This window comes from Thunnus thynnus, chromosome 17, assembly GCF_963924715.1.
Source record: "Thunnus thynnus chromosome 17, fThuThy2.1, whole genome shotgun sequence".
In the NCBI taxonomy this organism is placed as follows: Eukaryota; Metazoa; Chordata; class Actinopteri; order Scombriformes; family Scombridae; genus Thunnus; species Thunnus thynnus.
This window is the reverse complement of record NC_089533.1, coordinates 16,692,030-16,714,682: the sequence shown is the minus strand read 5'-3', so window position 1 is coordinate 16,714,682 and position 22,653 is coordinate 16,692,030. Positions and strand designations below refer to the sequence as shown.

The 22,653-nt window shown below is 40.9% G+C and overlaps 1 protein-coding gene across 6 annotated transcripts in view; it reads right to left on the bottom strand.

Moving 5' to 3' along the window:
* tnrc6c1 (trinucleotide repeat containing adaptor 6C1) overlaps window positions 1–6,813 on the bottom strand; it is a 49,243-nt gene extending 42,430 nt beyond the window's left edge. For all 6 annotated transcript variants that reach the window (XM_067570577.1, XM_067570579.1, XM_067570581.1 and 3 more), the window contains exon 1: window positions 6,713–6,813. The gene's annotated coding sequence lies outside the window, so the exon portion shown is untranslated. The remainder of the gene's footprint in view (window positions 1–6,712) is intronic.
* Window positions 6,814–22,653: the final 15,840 nt, after the last annotated feature.

Genomic DNA, 22,653 nt, shown 5'->3' with positions numbered 1-22,653 from the left:
TCACTCTGTAACAACACTGTACAACTGAGAGTGGAATGTGTGTTGTAGTTTCACAGAGTGGCGACTCTAGAGAAACGATCAGACGATCATTTAAAATGTCAACATTATAATCTGACTCACTTAAAGCTGGAGTGGGGACTTTTGTCTCCCCCTTCTGGCAGTGAGATTAATTACAAAAAAACGCTGTTGATGTGTTTACGTCACAGGCTCCTCCGTAGCCTACTCCGTCGCTACTGTTGCGTCTGTAAAACGGTGGATAAATTGTTTCGAGCGTCACACAACCCCCATGAAATGACTTGTTTCACTTTCAGAATTTGATCCATTCGGTCTGATAACATTTGGAAAGTCTAGAAGAGCCGCACGATTAAATTATTTTATCCCCATTTAAGTTAGCAGAGAGCTAACTGGAAGTTAGGCGGCTCGGCTGGCAGAAGTCTCTGGTGTGCATTCATCCGGCCGGTGCAGGAATGTCAAACATGACACCAGATTAAAAACTCTGTATACTGTGAAATACAGAGAGATTTATCTGGCGGTGATAAGCTTAATCAGCAAAGTGTGAACTCGTTTGGCAAGCGCTCGGATGTAACGGACGTTCATTTATATGTAAAAGTTCCACACTGCAGATTTATTATAACTAAATCAGGACCTTTTGGTATTTAGAGTAAGTAGCTGGTTAAGTACAGTTGGCTGTTGCCTGAATGTGTCAGATACATTTAATGAACATTTCGTATGTTATGCTGTTCATCTCATGTTCAGGTTGTAGGTACAGGTTTGTTAATTAGGCTACCACTATGAGCTGTAGTGTTTCTGCCAACAACAGGTGATCAGACATCCTTGAGTTGTAATTATTTTAGTTACTTGCAAATGTTGAAATGTGAATCTAACAAAGATTTAATAAGGGTTTGAAAAAAGAATTTTGATTCAACAAGTGGATTTGATATTGGATGTGAATTGATTAAATGCTATCAAACCACATCCCTACGTCACGTGGGGAAAAAAATGTTACAGAAGTCCAGGAAGTGAGAAATGATCACATTAGAGCACTGCAAGTGTTGCTTTTCTTTGAGGAACACCTACGCATTCTACTTTCTGTGTGCATTATGTTAAATTGTTAGTAGAAAGTCTTTCTTTGCATCAAACGGCTAATGGATCAGTGACACGTAAATCACACAGTGAAATAAAGAAAAAAAGGACTAAATAAATAAATTAATAGGTAACTGGAATAAATAACAATGTAGTAATCAGTGATGGCAACAAAGGTGTCACATATTTTTGGTCAGCCACTGGCATTTGAATGAACTGATACTGAACAACGGATGCTTTGCAAACTGCAACATCAACTGGAGATAAGTTCAACATTGAATTTGTTGTTGACCACTTTTATCCCATTTTGCAGCAAAAAGATCAATTGAATCTTTGTGAGTTATCTACCACTGCTAACAGACCCAAATAGGGTCAAATAACAACTAACCAAACACAAAAAAAAGGTTTTAAAAAGCTAACAGTTTCATGAGTCAAGCTTTCATTTCCTTGACTTATTATTTCTTTTCATATGAACTTGTTTAAAACAGAAAATACCAGCTGTAGCTATGGACAGTCACAAATTAGCTAAACATATCAGAATATTATTTTTAGTCAGTATCACTCACTCATGCACTGGCATTGGCTCAGCACATGCCTTTAACTCTACCAATCCTGCAGCACTCCAGGCCTGATGAGTCAAAAGAGCAGCAATCCAAAGGAGCTCAAAGATAATTAGTGCGTCTTTATAACTGGACTGTTGTCCTGACAGTGGGCCTGAGACTAGGTTGTTGGAATCGACACAAAAACCTACTGCTGCCAAACACCTATCGACCAATTCACATCATAAACACTTATTTTTACCTCCAAGAGGCTGGGTATGGAACCTGCTGGGGCAGCTGCCACGCTAAATATAGCTGGTGCTGCTCCTTTCAAAGGCATCAGTGGGGCTTGTGTCATGTAGGATCAGAGGATAAGAGAGATGCTCCAGTTAATGTGAGCTGCTGTCGGCCTTCGACCCGGATAAGGAGAGTGAGTAGCGAGAAAAGTGTCAAAATAATTTCAATTTAAGAGACATTTGGTCCCTGAGCAAGACAGAGGGAGCCTCTCTCACTGAGAGCTGCCGTTTCATTTCCAAACATCTGCCAAGCTTGGAAAGATGTGTGTCCCTGGGACTCAGAGGGGTGACTGATAGTGAGATGTGGAAGATGCAGTAATGGTGCCTCCTGCCCCCCCCTTTGGATGCAGTGTGTGAATGGGTTTGAAGACACCACCATGATAATGTAAACAGAACTTTAATTAAACCACAATTTAAAGATACAGACTCATCACACATTATTGATCATTTTTCAAGAAGCCCTTTTTTATCAAATGTATATTAGAACATTAATAATGACATCAAAAAAGACCATTCAGTCACACAGAGGAGGCTACGATGATGCAGTTTTGATTTGACATGTACTCGTAGTATCGGGCTGAGCTACATCACGAGCGGCCGTTTGTAGCAGGGAAGCACAGCTCGTGTCTATATGCAGGACGGGGGTCAATGAGCTCAGCGCTGTTGTGGAATTACACTCTCCTGTCAGAACAACAGGATTAGAGCTCAGTGTCCCTCTTAAAACCACACACTCACTGCGTCGACAAAGGAAGGCAAAAAGAAAAAAAACAAAACAAAAACAAAACAAAAACAGTCACACTCGGGAGAGACCAGCCTAATAAAAGCAGCTGTAAAATCGGTAGAAAATCGAGTGGCGATGATGAGATGAAGGAGAGTCAGCGTGTGCAAGGTGAATTGGCACAGCCGTCTGTATTACTGCGGACATGTAAATACCTTGCTGCCCCACATTGAAGCGATGAAGATGAGGGGGCTGCTATTGATGGGGCTGAGAGGGTTGATTTGAATGCATGTGTGAGAGATGGGGGAAGGGGTGCTAGACGGCAGTCGCTGGGCACAGAGCCAGGAATGCCATCGCTGCAAGCCAAACAAGAGCATGGTGAGCCCTTGGGAGAACGCTCGCTAGCAACCTCAGAGGCAGCCGCCACAGCTATGGCAGAATGTGCAGCCCCCCCCCCCCCCCCGTGCTCTTCTGCACAATCGCACATTAAGCAACAGAGCTCTCTGTTGTGAAAAATATCTGATGTGCCAGTTTTCAAATGCAAAACCTCAAACGCATCACAAAGAAACATAACAAAAATGCATGAGAGCGAGCAGTTACTACTACATTTCGATTTGTGTGAAGGTTTAAAAACTGCTGGGTAAGCAGTCCTTGTGCTCCGCAAAGAGGATTGCACTCTTTAAAGTACTTGAGGCTATTCTCAGTGTGGTCATGTTAATGCTTTCTGACCGGGGGTAACGACAAGGAAAAGAGAAACTTATTCTGCACTCCTGGCACTCTGAACAGGCCCCGAAATAACTTGTATGGACACACTCCAAAAGCACTGCCTCCAGTCCCAATGTCAGTTGTCTGCTCCAGAAGTAATGGGAACACTTTTATGAGCCTGGCTGACAATTTACTGGTCCAACAGATCAAAGAACATCACTAACAAATGTCTTATTAAACTCCAATCACGTAGCTCTCTCACTATTTCCACATTTGTCTTAATAAATCGAAAACAAGCCACTGAGTAATAGCCTGTATGTAAGAGAGAGCTCACATAACTCTGAGCTACATTAAGACTAATCGTGTGCTGCACAATTTTTATTTCTGGAAAGAACAATTAGGAAAAGTCTTTAATGTAGTATCTAAAAAAAATACTAGCCTACATAGAGTCTGACACCCCATTTAAGAGAATTGGAATTTGTTTAAAGGCGACATATTGTAGATTTTAAAATTTTTTTTTGATTATAAAGCAGGTCTAGGTGCTATAAAAATACTGTGAAAGAATCAAAACGTTCAGCCCACAGCCCATTTTCAGAAACTGCGCCTTTAATGTAGTATCTAAAAAAATACTAGCCTACATAGAGTCTGACACCCCATTTAGGAGAATTAGAATTTGTTTAAAGGCGACATATTGTAGATTAAATTTTTTTTTTTGATTATAAAGCAGGTCTAGGTGCTATAAAAATACTGTGAAAGAATCAAAACGTTTAGTCCACAGCCCATATTCAGAAACTGCGCCTTTAAATGAGCCATTTGGACTTCCGTAAGGTTGTGATGTCACAACTATACGCTCAGCGTTTCCCCTACTATTGGCTGGGAGGGACGGATGGGTCCCCCCGCCTCCCCTGAAAGAACGACAATATGTTTATTTGTTATTTACCTAATTTATGTGCACTTGTTTCGTTTCAGCTCAGTGTGAGAGTCTCTACTAGAGACTACCACAGCCTATCACAGATATATCAGTATTGGCATATATGTTGTCCGATATGCACCGATATACCTATATATTTAAAGTTATATAGGCAGAATTTTATCTATATTTGATCCTTTTTCTTAATTCAAGTTTAATATATATACATACATATGTTCTTTTTGTTGTTTTTTTATTTATAGGCTAGTTATTTATAGTTATTAAATTCCCAGTGAAGTTAACCGTTTTCCGTGCACTGATGTCATTTTATACAATAAAGTTTATTGTTAAACTGTAAAATATCATGCCTCCATTACATATCTTTGTCGCAAGTGTTTGATAACCACATTTGAGGGATCATTGCAAAAAATATGTGTTTTTGTATATACTCTGTATATACAAGATTATCAGCCAATATATATCAATAACGGATTTTTTTTACTTCCCAATATCGGTATCGGCCCCAAAAATCCAGTATTGGTCTGTGTTTTGCTGTCATTTATTGTTGCACTAGTTTCTCTTCTCTGCTCTGCTCTCTGCGTGCTACAATCTGTTACCTGTGGTTGACCTGGGCGCGTCACTCAGAAAACAGTCAGCCAATCAGAAGAGAGGGTAATTGAGCAGACACAAAACAGCCCGTTTCAGGCTGAGTGTCTCATGGCTCGTACAGCTGTAACTAGGTGCTTTTTGACCATAAAAACATGCAAATGTTTGTAAATACACCATGAACATGATAATATTAAACTGGGAAAAGGGGCATAATATGACCTCTTTAATACTGAAAATGACAGGTGCACCTTTAAGTTGGAGTCTGTGCAAAAATAAAGCAACTACCTCCAATGTTCAAAAACGCAGGATGAATGGAACTAGCAATGAGCAAGCTAGCTTTTTTCGTTTGTTAAACCTCAAGAGAAAAAAAAACTCTTTGACAGCAATAAACTGCTTTTCACAGGATGCAAGATCATCATTTCCACTGAGAACTCCAGCTAAGCATCTGATCACTGACACCAAACAACCCGCCAAACCAAATGACACAATCTGGCAAAATGCCCCTCAGCCCTCTGGTCCAGTGCTTAGCAAAAAGCCATGGAGAGTTTTGAACTGAAAGTGAGGCTATGACCTAAGCCGTATAGTAATCAGAGTATTTAGTGGCCTGTTTTTGTTATCAAGCCCCCTTTGGCGCCTCTCGGTGAATACACACTGGCTCTTTCAGAGGCTTGGGGCTCTGACTGGGGCCCCTGACCCAGCAGGGACAGAAAAGACCCCCACCCCCTTCCCTTTACTGCCACCATCTCTTCATCCCTTGCCAGGCCCAGACCCAAATTAGGGACTCTAACACATTAGTAAAACCAGCAGCGGGCCTCAAGGCTTACGTCAGTCTGCCCTCTACATGCATCAGGGTGCAGGCATCCCCAGTCTGCACACATTGCCTTGTTCGTGGAGAGTATGTGCCACTGCAGGATGTCAAGCTGCAGCAGGAGCCGGCCAGTAATGGTGAAGGGAAGGAAGCAATCACTGAAGCATCATATCTCTATGTTTACACAGCTCTCTGCTGCTCAAACCAGGGACTGACAACTTAGATTTCCAACAGATACAGTTTATAAAATCAGTCAGGTTACAATATCTACAACCATCCCAAGGTTATAAAGCCAATGACAAGAAGTCTCTAAAGTCAGCATGTGTATTTTCTGCATAAAGAGTAACCACTTTCCAGCATTTATTCAAAGTGAAGGCCAGCAGTTATTAACTACTAGCTATTCACTATGTGCTGAATGGATAAGGACGCATAAGCAACAATTATTCATAATCAATTAAGCAGTAAAAGCAACCGTATAAGCAGATGCATCATAACTGGATATGAGTGCAGCAGGTAAACTCAGCTTGCTAATGCATTTACTGCCAGTCAGATGATGCATGTTAAGAGTATATGTTGTGAGAAAGAGCTGCAACAACATCCATGTCAACTCTTCTACACACTGGTGCAACTGCAAGCGTTCAACCAATGCCATGCTACTACGAATACGACAACTCAACAAGCAATAACACAGGGGTGCCCTTGAATCGTTTGCACTGTGCAGCCGATGTGCTGGATAGGCCAATTAGTCCAAGTTACCACGAAGCCACTATCAGGAAAACACCAAAGTGTCCGTGCTAAGGTCAGCAAACCGTGCAATAACTAGAAAAAACCGCACCAATATGCCACCGACAACTGCGATAGAGAGCACTAGCATCGACGACAACACTGATGTCAAAGTGGGCTGAACTGAAAATATTTTCATTCCCAGCCCAGCTGACAACATTTCACCTCAAAATCCCGCCTGTTTCATGAAGTGGAAAGCGACAAGGAAGCAAATTTGTCGCGCTAAACTCTTCCCTTAAGAAAGGCTTTAATTAATCCTACCATGAAGCGTTCAGTCGGTTCTCGTCGGCGGCGGAGCCTCTGCAGCCATTTTGTAGTAACTGACCGGAGCAGGAGCTCGAGACGGTTGAATCGGTGGTAACGGGGGGAGGCGGGAGGAGCCTCCTCTTGCCACGTGACCTTCAATAACAAAACAAACTGGTCCCACTTCCCAACGCTCCACCCCCCTCGGCGTTGCCATGACAACTGCAGCCCCTCCGTCTCTCCCCTCTCTCTGCTGCTCTGCTGATGCGCTCCAGCTTGCAGCCGTGCAGACACTTCCTCACGGTTCACAGCTGAAGAAGTATAGAGAGCAAAGTATACCAGACAACAAACTGCATGTGACCTGTAGGGATAAATAAAGGAGCATTTCAACAATGCGTCCTGTTTGTGCAACATGGGACCCGTGCTGTGGTTTTACACCAACAGAGGGCACAATTTCTAGTAATACAAACCAGTGTTTCTGCTTTACTGCTCAACTCTGTGCTGCGGTTTCGGTTTCATCAGTGAAAGTATTTCAGTACAATTTTGAGGTACATTTACATGAGTATATCAAACCTATTCTACCAACTCCACTGCATTTCAGAGGGACATAGGCCTATTACTGTTTACTTTGCTTTTATCTATACATTTATCTGATGGCTGTAATCACTTTATGCATATTAAGATTTTACAATAAGATTCTTTGAGCTCTCATTTCAATTAGAGTATTTAATAAAATATTTACAATTAAAAAGTATGATAAGCTTTTTGTTATTTAAATCTAGTGACTACAGTACATGATCCAGTAACTATCTAACCTTAGATATCCCTCGGGTACACACTAAAGTTGGCAGAACTGGTTTCAGATACTATGCAGCTTTTAAATGGAATGAACCACAAACTGCCCTCAAACTTGTGTCTTACATTCCTCTTGGAGATTTTAGTTTTATTATCTGATTTTTTTTTATGATTCTTGTAAGTGTTTTTATCAATATCTTGTTTAGTTGTGTTGTTTCCGTCCGCTGATTGTGTTCTTGTCTTATGAATGTTTCTTGTTCTCAGGTCTTTCTTGGAAAAGGGATCTTAATCTAAATGAGACTGCCTGATTAAATAAAGATTAAATAAATAAATAAGCTTATAAAATACAATGCATCGTTAAACCAGTAGTTCCCAACCTTTTTGGCTTGTGACGCCTTACAAAAATCCAGTGTTGTTATGATTCAAATGCCTATGAGTTATTAAAGAACCATTTCCCCTTCAAAATTCTCAGATGGTTTCATTTGAATAAATGTTTCAGGCACAAAGAGGTAAAATGATGCAATAGAGCTATTTCACAACAACAACAAAAAAAAGCCAAGATTTGATAAAGGTCTGACAAATGAATACAAATGTATGTGGCAGAACTTTGTTTTTTCCTCTTTCATGCCCCATTAATCATCTCACGACCCCCCAAGATTTATCTTGGGACTCTTTGGAGGGGGGCCTGATCCTTTGTTGGGTTGGGAACCACTGGACTAAATCACCTAATTGTATATAAAGTAGATAACTGCATCTCGACCAGCCACAACAGTAAAATGCTAAAATCTAATAATGTCATATTTGATAAATCAATCACAGGGCCATTTTTCTGCAGAACAGGCATTTTTACTTTTGATACATTAGGTTGATTTTGCTGATAACACAGGACTTGTAATAGAGCAATCTGAGAAATTATTTCACCTCTGGGTTTCATTTCTATTTATTTAGTCACTTTATGATGCAAAACGTTCGCACCATGAACTGGTTTATTGGCAGCATGTGAAAGCCTCTGTAACAACCTCCAGACCATTTATTCTCTTAAACCACTTAATCCTGGTAGGGTCATGGTTGGCTGGTGGTTATCCCAGCCACCAGACACACAGACACCTTGAACATGTCAACAATACATCAAAGGGCACAATTTAGTGTCTTCACCTAACATGTGGGAGGAATCCATGTGACACAAGAAGAAGATATGGTGGTGTGATGCCCTTTAAGTCAAATTTGTGATTTATGATTTTAGGTTTCGCAAATAAAACTGACATGACTCGACATGAGATCAAACATCACACAGAAAAGGCCATCGACTGAAACTGGTTCCAGACATAAATTACCAAAAGTCAAAAGTTTGGACGAACTTTCCCATTCAAGTGAATTGGAAGGTGTGTCCATACTTTTGACTAGTACTGTACCTGTTGACACATGAAAACATAATATCTACAATTTTGGTGTTCTGTCTGCTGAAGGATCAGCTTTTGGTAGAGCAAATTTCTGCCCTTTTGGGTTCACAAAGCTTTGTCAAACTGATCAGATACTGTCATACAGCAAAAAGAAGGAAAAGCAGGAGAGTGATGACATTTATGCACATTTGCATGAATCTGTCAACAGTCAACCAGTGCATACTTGTTGTAAAAACTGTATTACACCAGCATATTTGTAGTAGATGACACTGACGGTGACGAACACACAGTGATACACTAGTGGCCCTGTATTTCAACCACGGACGAGCTTATGCATGGACTGATGCATCAAAAACTGTAACACAATAAATGAGATTCAAGCTGGCATACTTAGATGCATTTTCAATACACTGGCGGTGAAACCAGTCACTTCCACAAGTCAATATTTTGGTCACTTCAGAGTGAGAAATTCCCTCAGTGCAAACCTTATCTCCTCCGTCAAACTGAAGAGAAACAAACACGACCGGAGAGCCTGCCAGGCCAATATGTCACCACTCAATGAACCAGATCAGGGGCTGTATAAATACCCTTGTCTGTATCTCATTAGCTGACACTGAATCCCGCTCTAAATGAGACTCCAGTGGCATCTGATAGGGAAATTAATCTGGAAATATCAAATGGTGAACGCCCACAAGAAAGAAAATATGAATCTGATTACAAAGCAGGGCGATCACCACCGTGTGCTCGCAATTACAGAACCATCTGTACTTGGTGTCGCCGGCATATGGATTATGGTGTCACCCACATCTGGATAATTGCAGAGATATGCATTATAGGGATGGTGGCAAAACACAATTATTCAGTCCAAGAGATGATAGAGTGCAAGGGGAGAAGTGTGTGGAGAGGAGAGGAGAGGAGAGGAGACACTAATCACGCGCCATGGTGATGAATCTTCTGTGTGTCATGGCGGTAGATATAAATAATCTATTGCCTGAATCCTTTTAAAACTCTGTGTGTGTGTATTTGATATTTCTGACCACATTACCTTCTTTAACAGCTGTCACAACTCATATTACAATACTGTAAGTTATAATTGATGAAAGCTTAGATTTTAAATAAGTTATTCCCACCAGATATTCTAAAGATTCCTTCAAAGATGTTGTAAACCTATTTTTTAAATTGGATTTTAGCTGAGCTTCTTGTTAGTTTATAGTGAATGTTCAGAAAAGATCTGAGTGTTTTGCTAATAGTTAAAGAAATATTGCTGCTGTAGAGACTTATTATTCTCCTGTCTGTGAATTATGCTTTTTGTGTGATTCAATGTACTATATATTATACTAATGTATGTACAGTATGTTGTTGTTGTTGCTGACCACAAACTCCACTGACCCTGGTCGTTAAAGTGATGTGGACTGCAACCTCTGCAGACATGGCATAGACATTCACAGGATTTGACGAGGACACAAACAAATGGTTCACTGGTAACTTTCCTCTTCTTCACTGTATTTCAGTGACACACTGTGCCATATTTTGGCCCTCCTACTGGACAGGTAGCCTTAGGTCAACTGGGGACATTCAACCTGAGAGAGAAAGCAGCCCATTGTTTGCAGCTACCGTACATGCAGGGGCAGGTTATGAAATGCTAGTTCATATGTAATGATGCGTTACAGTACACTTAAATTGCACTTAAAACATTTAATAAAAAAAAACACCTGTCAGTGCATTTGTTATTTAGTGATCTTACCCTCTAGCCTAATTTTATGTACTTATACAGACGCTGTTGTGACTGATTGGTAGACTGCTCACCTCCATTTGAACAAAAGTGATACTAAGATGGTTAAATATCTCTCATGACCTGTTCTGTAACATCTCCAACATTCCTGATGTTATTTATGTAAAGGAAGGCCAAAGAGATGTTTCAGTCTAAAAGACAGGGTGTGTTATTGACCTGTACATGAATGAAGCTTTTTCTGATAAACGAATCAAGTAGCAGATATCAGTGGGGTAGGATATGGATGTAGATCAGTGATACAGACTGTAAGTTGCTTTTGACTGGCAGGCTTACCACAAAAAAAGAAAGAAGAAAGAAGAGAAGAGCTAGACAGCTGGCGAAACGTTCCATCTCAGCTACTCATCTTTACCTCTTTCCTTTTTTTTACTTGAGTGTCAAAGAATGTATAAAACCTCTCATATTTGAATCCTGTACACCTGTAATGTAAAAAAAAAAAATCAAAAGCATCAAAGCATCACAACTATAGAAAGACAAACGTGTATTTGTGTGTAAGACAATATGCGGTAAATAGTTGGGATCCAGGTGAGAAAATCTGACCTTGCTGTCTCCACTGTGGATGTTAGCAGCATTGATCAGTGTGCACAGTCAATGTGTGTCTGAGAAATTCAATCATGACCCTGGCCGGCTGACCTGTCTGGTGGAGGGTAAAGTTCAATGGTCAGATTGTTGCCATATCAACCTGTCCCTGTGGGAAATGCTGAGGGGGTCAATCAAAGTGTAATTTCATGCCGGGGAGGAGGCAGGTCTGGGAGACCCCCTGGGAGACATTTGTATTGATTCAGTTAAAGGTATTACCTGCTGTGGAAATGCAACTTATGACATACAGTAGCCGGGTACATATGCTGTCTCAATAGGCACATGTAAGCTTGCGCAGTAACGAAAAATAAGATACGTAAAATGCATATTTTACGTATATGTATGAAATATATGCTTATGTAGAGTGAGAAAATATCAATAAAACGGTAATGTGAATTGAAAGCCAGCATATGTACTGTAAAAATATGCACTGATGTTCCATTAGCAAAGCTATAATTTTAAGTTCCAAACATATAAAGTTGCCTTGTTTGTTACAGATGAAGAAAACATTTCTACAGAGAGTTTATCCTCTTCTTTGCCTATATTGATGCACCCTTAAAGCAGTGATCTGAAAACCACTGGAGGCTGCACAACTCCAAGCTGAATCTTATGTTTGAAGTATAGAAAGACAGCAGGTGACAGCACAGTTGCCTGAAGCATGTAGGCAAATTAAACATTGCTGATCTGATGTGATGCGGGACCAGTTTCTCAAAGATGTTTGTGGTGTGCAGTCTCAGTGCTACACTCATAACATATCATATGAAGATCAACGTAACTATGTTTTATACCTCAAGAGAGCAGTTTGCCAAAGCATTGATCTTCATTTGTTGAAATAAACGTATTGATGTTATGAATGTGTGGCTTGTCCAATTAAAAAAATATTTTTGATGTTTGCCTGCAAGCCAGCACCTGACTAGAATAGGTATGAGCTTTCCCTCATATTTTTTAAGAAAGAGATTTAACTCATTCATTTTGTTCTCATGGAGATCCTCATGGAGGATGTTGGGTCTATTAACTTTCACTCTCACAGTACTCTTTGTCGAGGGGAGCTGATCTAAAGGGTTATTTTATCAGAAAAGATGGTGGGAAAACAGATGATCTTGGTGTTAAGAGGAATAAATGGAAAGCTAAGATAATCCACAATGTTGGATGGACAGACATTAAGGTGAAAAAGATTTCTCACACACTAAAATCACAGAACCACTAATATATTTCATATATAACCTAGATCATCATATAGATTGTAAACACCGTTCCCATCGAACCTCGTCCAGACTAGCACAACAAATTGGACCATTGACGGAATGAAGGTCTCTCTTTCAACATGCTTGTCATTTTAACGCTTCTGTCACTGATATTTGCGTTCCAAATAAGGAAAGACGGCACAATTAGTGAGTGATACATCATCATACTTCACTTTATAGATTGTGCGGTAATTGAAGGAGAGATAAGAGATGGTGCTTCACAGCTAATCAGACGTGAGTTGTGTGGGTTTGCATTAACACCTCATACAGTCTGTATTGTGTTTGCAGAGCAGCACGCTACGCTAATCAGATTTATGGCATGCATAAACACCACCTTTATGGATTCAAATCATTCAATTGAACAATTAAGCTCTGGCAAACATTAATTGGCCTTTTCTTGCTATCTCACTCCCCAATCTTTCAAACTCTGTTTCTCTGTCTCACAGATCTTTTTTTCTGCCTGTATGCTGCATCTATCTATCATCAACATCTTCCTGAATATACTCAGATAAGCTCAAACACAGACATATGAAGCACAACATCTCTCCCACAGAGAGAAGACAGATGGAGGATGAGATGGCAGCATGATATGCTATGAAAGCTTCCTTCAAAGCATCTTTCAAAGTCAGCGCATCCTATTGCTGACCTCACCTGTCAAGGTCACTGCTGTTTAAGGCGGGGGGGGGGGTGGAGAATGGCAAGCGTGCTACATTGCTAAAAATGTCGCTCCACCAACAGCTCTAATTGTTTCTATTTTCATTTGAGATGAGATTAAAGTCCTTGGGGGCGGAGATATCAATCTGTTGTAACATAATGAGTCTTTTCTTGTGAGCAAATAGACACTTGGGCCAACAGTGGCCACGGTCGATATTTGTCTGCCATTCATGATTATATGCAGAAAAAGCAGGAGAGAAACGGAGTGATGAAGTGAGGCCTGGCTGAAAGAGAGCAAGAGGAGAAGATCAGCTTTTCACCAGAAACAAAAAGTGAGCATGTGTATGTGAAACCATAATATCATGAACTAATTTCAATTAACAACAGCATTATAAAACATCTGTAAGCTGAGCAGTTCAGTACAGTAGAGAAACAGTGATGTGTACTCTGCATATCTTGAGAACTACAGCTAGGGTGTTAATCCTACTGGGTGAACAGACGTGTTGGGTGAAATAATACTGTAGTAAGAGGGTTACTGTTTGACACACACACACACACACCATCTCCTCTTCTCCCCACAGCATCCATGTGTCAGAGTGATGAATGTCTCCTTCCTGTGAGTGACCTCCAAGGTCAGCAGCAGTGGGGCAAATGCAGCCTCGCTGCCTCATTTCCCCAGCAGCTACGGCAAGGTAACAGCTCAGGCATAATTCACCATCGCTTGGCTACAGCTCTAATCGCAAATGTAATCAAACTGGTGCTACAGGCTGTGCTGCGCAGGGTTGTGCTGGGCTGGGCTGGACTAAAACAGGGTGGGGTGGGTTAAGAGGAGGGGGTGAGAGGGGGTGGGTGGGTGTGGTAGAAGGGGAGATTTGTTTCATTGTTTTTGAAGCCAAAGCATACAGTCTACTGTTTATACACATGCACAAATATCTAATGCAACACATGTTAATCCACATCCAGATTCCTCACGCACACACATTCCTTCATAAGACATAAAACTTTTATTACAGAGCATCACACTTACATTACTGCTGTCAGGACCAATATCAGACCACACTTTAGCAGACTGCCTGCATATGTACATGTGAAAACATATTGGACATATTTCATGCTTCACCACACACACGCATCTACTCTTCAGAGAGAGAGAGAGAGAGGAGTAAAATAAAAATGCAATATAAATAAAATGAAGAGGAATTGACCAGTCACAACAGATGGGAACATACTGTAGCATTATAAAGCTAAAACTCCATATGCCTCAAGCCAAAAAAAACATTTGTTCCATTCCTTCATGCATGCCACCTCTGCCTTGGGATGTGCCTGTAAATTATACATACTGTAAGTATGTCATTACGCACAGAAGCCAGTGACAGTGGCCTAATGAATATGGGCAGCGATGGCAGTCGGCAACATCCCCTCACTGGAGAGATCCTATCTAGGCCACAGCATCAATCTTCCTGTCAGCGCCACAGCAGCCACTATCTATGCCTCGCCATCATAAACAGATATATTATTCATGAATTAGCATTATTGTCCACTTAATTATTCAGCAGGTCTTAATTATCTGGAGGATAATCTATTCCAGGTCGTGGGAAATTAGATAAGGAAAGATAACGTTGTTTCAAGGGTCTCGCCATCGTTGGGCGAGTGTGGAGTGTTTTCTGTTTGAGAGGTTATGAATTTATGAGATGTTATGAGTGCATGGGAAGAGTGTTTTGGGAGAATTATATCCATTACTGGTTAAAATGGAATAAAAGGTTGGATGAAGTGGATGGGATGAAGAGCTAAACAAGCTTGAGATGTATTTAGATTAATGGGACAATAAGAGGGTATTTTAAAAGGATGATGAATGGCAATTAGCACACTGAGGACATGCACTCCTAAGTAGTAATGAGAACATTCATTTCAGAAAGCTTCAGTCAATTAAGGTAAAAACTGTCCTTAAGGCAAAATCATGATAAACATAATGTTAATAAAATAATATATCGTCACAGTTTCTTTTTGTACACACACACAGGTAAGTTGCTCCAACAAAAAAAACAGCTAAAAGAAAATCATCTGTGTGGTTTTTCACCCAAAATCTCCTAATTCCTCTAAGTGCGTCACTTTCAAAGTCCCCACCTCCGGCTATGTGTTCTCCCTCCTGTCACCTCATCTCCACTTCCTGCTACTATCCACCTTACCTACCCTCTCCTTCGCCTCCTTGTTTTCTAGTCCAAGCACATACACCAGAGAGGGCGATGAATCATTCATAGCAGCACGTAATGCCCTCAGTCCTCTCCCCAGAGAGAGAGAGAGAGAGAAAGAGAGAGAGAAAGACAGTGAGACGGGCAGAGACAATTGCAGATAGAGAGAGGAGAGGGTCATGATAGAGAGGCTACAAATGAAATGAGTTAAGATGCAAGACAATAGATGTAACAGATTAACAGCATGCTATTAGGAGGCTCCATAAGACATTTGGCGATTTAATACGTTCTGATTTGCTGATATAGACTATTTTCATATAGTACATAAGACTGACATCACTTTATGTGTTTAATAATGCCTCAAGTCAACGCTCTTTACCTTTGTTAAATGAGGCGTTTCTCTGCTTGTGCACATATTCACAGGAATATGAGGTTGTTTGAACACTGAGCCGTGGAACGTCTCTGAGTCAAAACCGGACCGAGTAAGGTTGAAGCGTGAAGAATATACAAGGTTGTGCTGACATAAGATATTTGAAATTTAGGTTTGAAAAGTCCACTCACTTGAAGAGGGATATAGCTTCAGTAATGTTCAGTAACATGTAGATACAGTAATGTGTGAAGTTGTCAAACAGAAGATCAAAATTTGAGTGATTAAAGGGGAATAAAGAGGTTTCTCAATAGCCTAAATAATACCCAGAAGTATCTGTAAACAATACTGGTGTGGAATCACTGAGAGACCACAGAGAGACCAGTTCTGGCATGCAGCAACACTGTGTGTACAGTAGCATCTGTTAAGTGCAGCCTTAATGATATCTATTCCTCTAACTCTGGTCAGCAGGCCGCTAAATCATACAGCTAGTAATACACTTATCGTCCCCAGAGACCACCTCATGTGGTGCAGCGGGGGGAGTGAAACGACACACAAACACACACTGACAAAAGGAAACACAACCACGCACGCTCACAAGGAGGGGGTCTGCATTTCTTTTTGAGAGCAAATCTGTCCTTGTGTCCGTGATATTATCAGCAGCGGGAGAGTTGAGTTGGGAGATTGAGAGGCAGACAGGGGAGGATAAAGCACGTTAAAGTCTTCGCTCTTTTATCGGCTCTGTATGGATTTTCCATTTCCCCCGTGTAACAACCGCTCCGCTTTTCTCTCCCTCTCCATGTTCTCTCCATTCTTTCTCTCCTCTTCTCCTATCTTCTTCTTTACTTACCTATCAAAACGGTAAAAAAAAAAAAAAAAAAAGCTCTGTTTGGCTTGCACCATTACAGGAGCAACGCCAGCTCATTTCCCTTGGGGGAAATTCATCAGTTTGAAATCAGTTGCTGCAGAGTTTGGCAGGAATGAAAAGCTGAACACTTTTGGGTCACTGATGGGATACTGTTAGAAACCACTAAAGATTCATTGAGGAGAACACAAAATGCTCCAAATCAGCAAAATTAAAAGAACCTTTTAAGATCTGCACTGGCAGCAGCCCGGCGGACACTGGCCATACATATCTTAATGCCTCCTAAGATATTAGGGGTTTTGAGTTTTAGGGCAAAAGATCACTTTTAGTGAGAAAATGAGCAGTAAAGCTATTTGTCATATCATAGTAAAGCATGGTAAAATGAGGTTGAGAAGGATCTCTGCAGACTAGTTGTTTAGTACACAGCATATGACTGGCCATTTAATCAAGAGGCAAACTCAGTAAATTTTAGGACAGACAGGGTCAGGTAAGGGCTGGAAAGTACCAGAGAGTTACAAGGAAAAGTTAAAATATCTTCCTTATTTTTGGCACTTATTGCAGTGACGAGTTAGAAAGATGAGGCGGGGCTGTTTATCTGTCTGTCTGGACAGGCGATGTGATGATAGCCTGTGTCTACAATGCACAGCAATCACACATCCATATTTGCAATTATAGCTGTCATGGCGCTTTACGTGTTACATGCCTTACATCACGTTTACACTCATCCAACAACTTAACAGCTTGTTTTTGCCATGCATCACATAGAAAAAATAGAGAGAGAAAGAGAGCGAGAAGAAGGGGGGGGGGGGGGGGGGGGGGGTTGGTATATTGTATCCTATTGTGAGAATGACAGAAAAGGGAAATCTGTGCTGACAAATGCAGCCATTACACCGCAAAGGCCACAACATGACAAGGCAAGGCAAGGCAAGTTTATTTATATAGCACATTTCAGCAATAAGGCAATTCAAGGTGGACAAGCCTCGCATATATGAGAAAAGGAACAAGTGCTGTTAAGTCTTCCATTATCCTCCACCCTCTGCAACCTACAAAAGCTTATTTTTCCATCTCAAGGACCCAGAGTGTCCTGTTAATGCATCCACTCACCACGACCTCACCCTTTCCAATCTTGTCTTCCCCTCTCTCACATACAAATGCCTTTGATGTCTTCATTGGGAGTCTGAGGGCACTGAGTGTGTGTATGTGTGTTTTGTATGTGTGTGTTAATTCCACTGTTACCTTGACAAGCTCTCAAGCTCCTAATTGCAGCACTACAACCGGTGCTGATGGGGCAGACCCTCTAAACTCTCACCCTGTTTTCACTCTTTTCAATAAAGGTGGGAAAGAGGGAGAAAGAGGGAGGCGGAGACAGTGACAGAGAGATGAAAAGAGGGAGGTAAAGAGAGGGAACGAGGAGACAGATGCAATGTGAGAGAGACAGTAACGAGTATCGCTTCATTTCGAGGGAAGAACAAGCAAAATGTGAGAGGATAGAGAAAACAGATTGATACCGAAATGCACACAAAAAAAGGAAAATCTGCCATAATCTTTCTACACTCAAATACTCCAGACATCATTTATTACTAAATTAATTTTCATATCAGCCTGAATGAAAATGTAAAATTAATTTAATTCATCGTCTGGGCATGCTATGTGTCATTTCCCCATGAACAGCGTGAGGGGAGAAAAAAAAAAGTCATTATCACCTGGAGGATCCACTAACATTTTCTGCAGATCTTCACACTGAGTGAAAACTAAAGAGACTAATCATCAAGAACAATCTTCACAATATGAGCAAACCGATTGGTTGCTCAGGTCATGTGATGGTCTACTGTAAAAGATATTTGGTGGATTAGCACTTATGGGGAAATGGAAGAGGAAATGAAAAAGAAATGATTTCATTAAACCCAGTAAGGTAGATATAACCACATGTGCCAGCTAATGTTAAATTTTCCAACAAGTAGCTCATAATTAGTAGCCTAATAGAATTAGGTGTTTTTAGAGGGTCTGACTATTTACCTTATTAAATGGGCAGTGAGAAAATCCCCTGTGCTCTCTTGTCAGCTTTTAGGAGCAGGCAGCCAACTAGACGCCTCGGCCCAAGGGGAGCTAAATCACTCTGCTAAGGCCCCCACAGCTGGTTGCCATAGAAATAACAGGAAGGTGATACAGAACCTGCCAAATGGAAAATGTCAATTACTGTAGATATGTAGATAAAGGCAGTGAGTGAGGGGTATCCAGGTGGGGGGCTGATAGAGAGAGAAGAGGTTGAGTAGACACTCGTGTGCCCATCTTCATTTAAATACAGTTCTTCTGGAGCACTGTCATGTGTCTCTCTTGTTTTCTCACTCTTACACAGTGCCGATTAGGAGTTTGAATGTGAGAGGTATCATAGAACTGGGGAGCTTTCTGGGGCAGCACCGAGGAGTTGACTTCCCCCCTATAATCCACATATTGATCCCTCTACTCGGCCCGAGCAGCGATCAATGCAGGCAATAAAACCAAACCCAGCAGCCTCTCTGGGGAACTGTGACAGACCCTCAGGCGAGATGTGTGTGCGTATGTGTGTGTGTGTGTGCATGTACGCATACATCTCTCCATGTGTCAGCAGCACAGTGTGTGAGGTGATGGTGTGCATAGTGTGTCCTAACACAAATCAGTCAACTGGACAGCCCTCAGTGGCTGTCATGTGTGCTTCCCTCTCGGGACGCTCTGAACGTTCAAATGACAAAACAGTCAGTGTGCTGCATAAGTGATCAGACAGCTGCTGGGGCGCCTACCAGAGAGAAGTTGTATCGCTGCATATGCTATCATGCACATGCACACACGCACACACACACACATTGTGCATGAATGCACACTTGCACAATCACAGATGCATTTATACTCCGGGAACACAAGACTGTCACATATTCATGTACAGAAACACACGCACACAGTGACATACACTGACACCTGCAGGTGAGTCATACCAGTGACAACATCTGGAATATCATCTTTCTGATGCTGGATCCCAAATATATTCCTGGCCCTGATATTTTATATCCCACATTTGATTCTACTATCATAAAATGTTGATATTGGACAGAGAGAGGCAGGTATAAATCATGTGTATTCATGTTCACACAATAAACAGATGAAGTCATGCATGCAGCAAGATAAAAAAAAAAAAAAATTCTGAATATACATTGGGCTTATTTGCAGTCACACACACACACACACACACACACACACACATTTCACATAGCACTGAACGGAGAGCCAATTTCCCTAACCCTGAATAAAAATATGAATTAACTATGAAATTACAGCACGCAGGATATTTATAATTTACTATACATCACAGGGTTCGTTATTGTTACTACCCCCATTGCCTCGGTAATCATCATTACTTTTATTGTGGCTGTTAGCGTAGCATCATCAGCATACTGTATTACAGTGGGTGAGGGGTGACCTGAGGTGGATTGTGCCGCTCGTAATATTGTCATCGTGAGCCAAAAACTGTTGTTACACATGCAACACAATTACGCAATTTTGCATCTTTTAATATCTGCTGGAAATTACACTGTTCCGACTTCAATCAAATTCATGAGGTGTGTGAGGTGCAATGGCACAGCACATTATATTTATGGAAATCAGTCCACGAAAATCACATTTCTGTGATTAGACACCTCCCAGGCTGCAGTTAATGCTATTATCTGCAAATATTATGCCTCATTTGTATGTGGAATCCTATAAAGTGAGTTTTTCTGGGAATAGGTTTTTGCAATAAACACACTCTGAGAAAACAATTGTGCGCTAAACTCTAGCTGATGCTTCTATACAGAGAATGATGTTTGACCTGATGGTGGGCTCCTGGACATCCACTCTGACCCTCAGTAGTAGCAACTGCAAAAAGAGGAAGGAGAGAAACAGAAGGAGGGAGAGGAAGGTGATCAAAAAGAAGGCTGTAGGATGAGAAGAAGAGTCCAACAGTAGAATTAGAGCTAAAAGACGAGAGAAGGAGGAGAAAGACGTACGAACGAATGTGGAAAATACTACAGTAACTTAAAATTCAGACAGGAGGGCAGACAGACTGAGACACAGAAGCTGTAATATTAAAGAGTAGCAGAGTATTGAGCCGCAGACGAACCGAGCCTGAGATAACTTGACAAATCCCAGCGCTTGTGCTCTTGAGAGGATTGTGCTTCATTAACAGATAAAGAGTGGAGCAGACAGTGAAGAAGAAAGAGAGGGGCGAGGGGAGACGGGTTCGCTCTTTGTTCCTCAGCCTTTACTCATTTCACTGTTATCTGCTTCGGGGAGCTTTATTTGATGACATGACCTTTAAGTTGCAGGGACACGAATCAACAATGAGCGCAAGTTTCTGACAGTATACTGATTTGTGCCTCATCTCCTAGTAGGCTGATGTTCTCTTATCACATCCTCTCCTGCAGTGGTAAGGATTAAAAAAAAAAAAAAAAAAGGTGTGTGTTTGTCAAAGAAAAAAGACGCACAAATGGCTGTACTTTACATATCTGCTTAAGAAAACCTGACATTGCTGGATCAAAACAAATGCCCAAACGGAAATCTATACACATAATTACCTCAATCACTCTCAAGAAGACAATAAAATCCACTGGACTTTCATGTTTAATTCAAGACTAAATTTAAACAGTAGGTGCACATGAGCCAATACAACGCACTTTTCACCTCCTCAGTTCCAGACTCCCTTGTGGATGCTGGAGAGGTCAGAGGTCAAGGCTTCAGACAGACCAGCCCAGACACGACCCCTGACATTATAACCTTAACAACCGCTGATCAATAACCAATATGTCTGCCAGTCAAGCAGAGCTCATTGCTAAACTTTATTACCTACAGTAAAGCATTGTAATCATGGTGGTACTGGTCTGGGGAAAAGATAAAAATCAACACACAAATCTTTGCCAACTATGTTTTAAGATTGCAATAGAGTATATTTCATCTGTTTTGATTACACTACTGTTAAGGAGTAAACCTGGTTGTGGCTTTTTAGCAAAGAAATAAAATTTAAATGCAAAGTTTGTAGGTCACAATGTTGCTAATTGTCTATGTGCAGTTTTAGAGAGTGTTTTTATTCTATGGCAAAAACACAGAGAGACAGGGTGTTAAAAGGATGATGAACAAGGGGGGTATTTATAAAGCACAGATCAATAATCATTACAATTTTAATTTCATTGCAACAGGGGTTAGAGTGTGTGTGTGTGTGTGTGTGTGTGTGTGTGTGTGTGTGTGTGTGTGTGTGTGTGTGTGTGTGTGTGTGTGTGTGTGTGTGTTTATGAAAGAGAGAGGGGAAGGAAGGGTGAAGCAGAGAAAATTTGCACCATTGTTCGCTTTAGACATTATTCCCTTTTTCAAGTACACACACACATGCACACACACACACACACACACACACACACACACACTATGCTTGTGTTAATTCTCAGCACTGCACAGCCCTTCATTCTGGTGATGAATGAAAGGCTGAGGTCTTGCTATTAAATCAGCTCTCCATCGGGTGATTGAATAAGAGTTCCTAAGAGAGATTTAGATTGATATCACGCCTCTTCTGTTAGAGAGGCAGAAGCAAAACACTCCATCTGTACTCAAGACACTACTTCACTCCGCTCACTCCTACCTCTACTCACCTTACCTTTACATATCTCAAATCCCTCAAAGCTCCTCTGCATCCATATTTACTCCTTTATGCAGTATCGTCACATTAGGGCAAAATATTTTCTTGATTGTTTAGTAAAACAAATGTATCAAAAATAGTGAAACATGGTAGTTTTCCATAGCCCAATGTGATGTCTTCATATTGCTTGTTTTGTCTGACTAAAAGTCCAAAATCCAAAGATATTTCATATACTATCATATGAGACACATGAGAAAAAGCAACAGCAGCTGCTGCTTGCTGTTTGGCATTTTTGCTTGAAAAATTTCAGAATTCCTTAACAAAATAGTTGCTGATTGCAGTTCTTTTGATTGATAGCTGGCTAATTGTAGCATCTCTGTGTCATACAGCATATATTTTCTTACTGCTTGCTGGTAAATTAGAAACACCAAAGATTTTGTGAGCA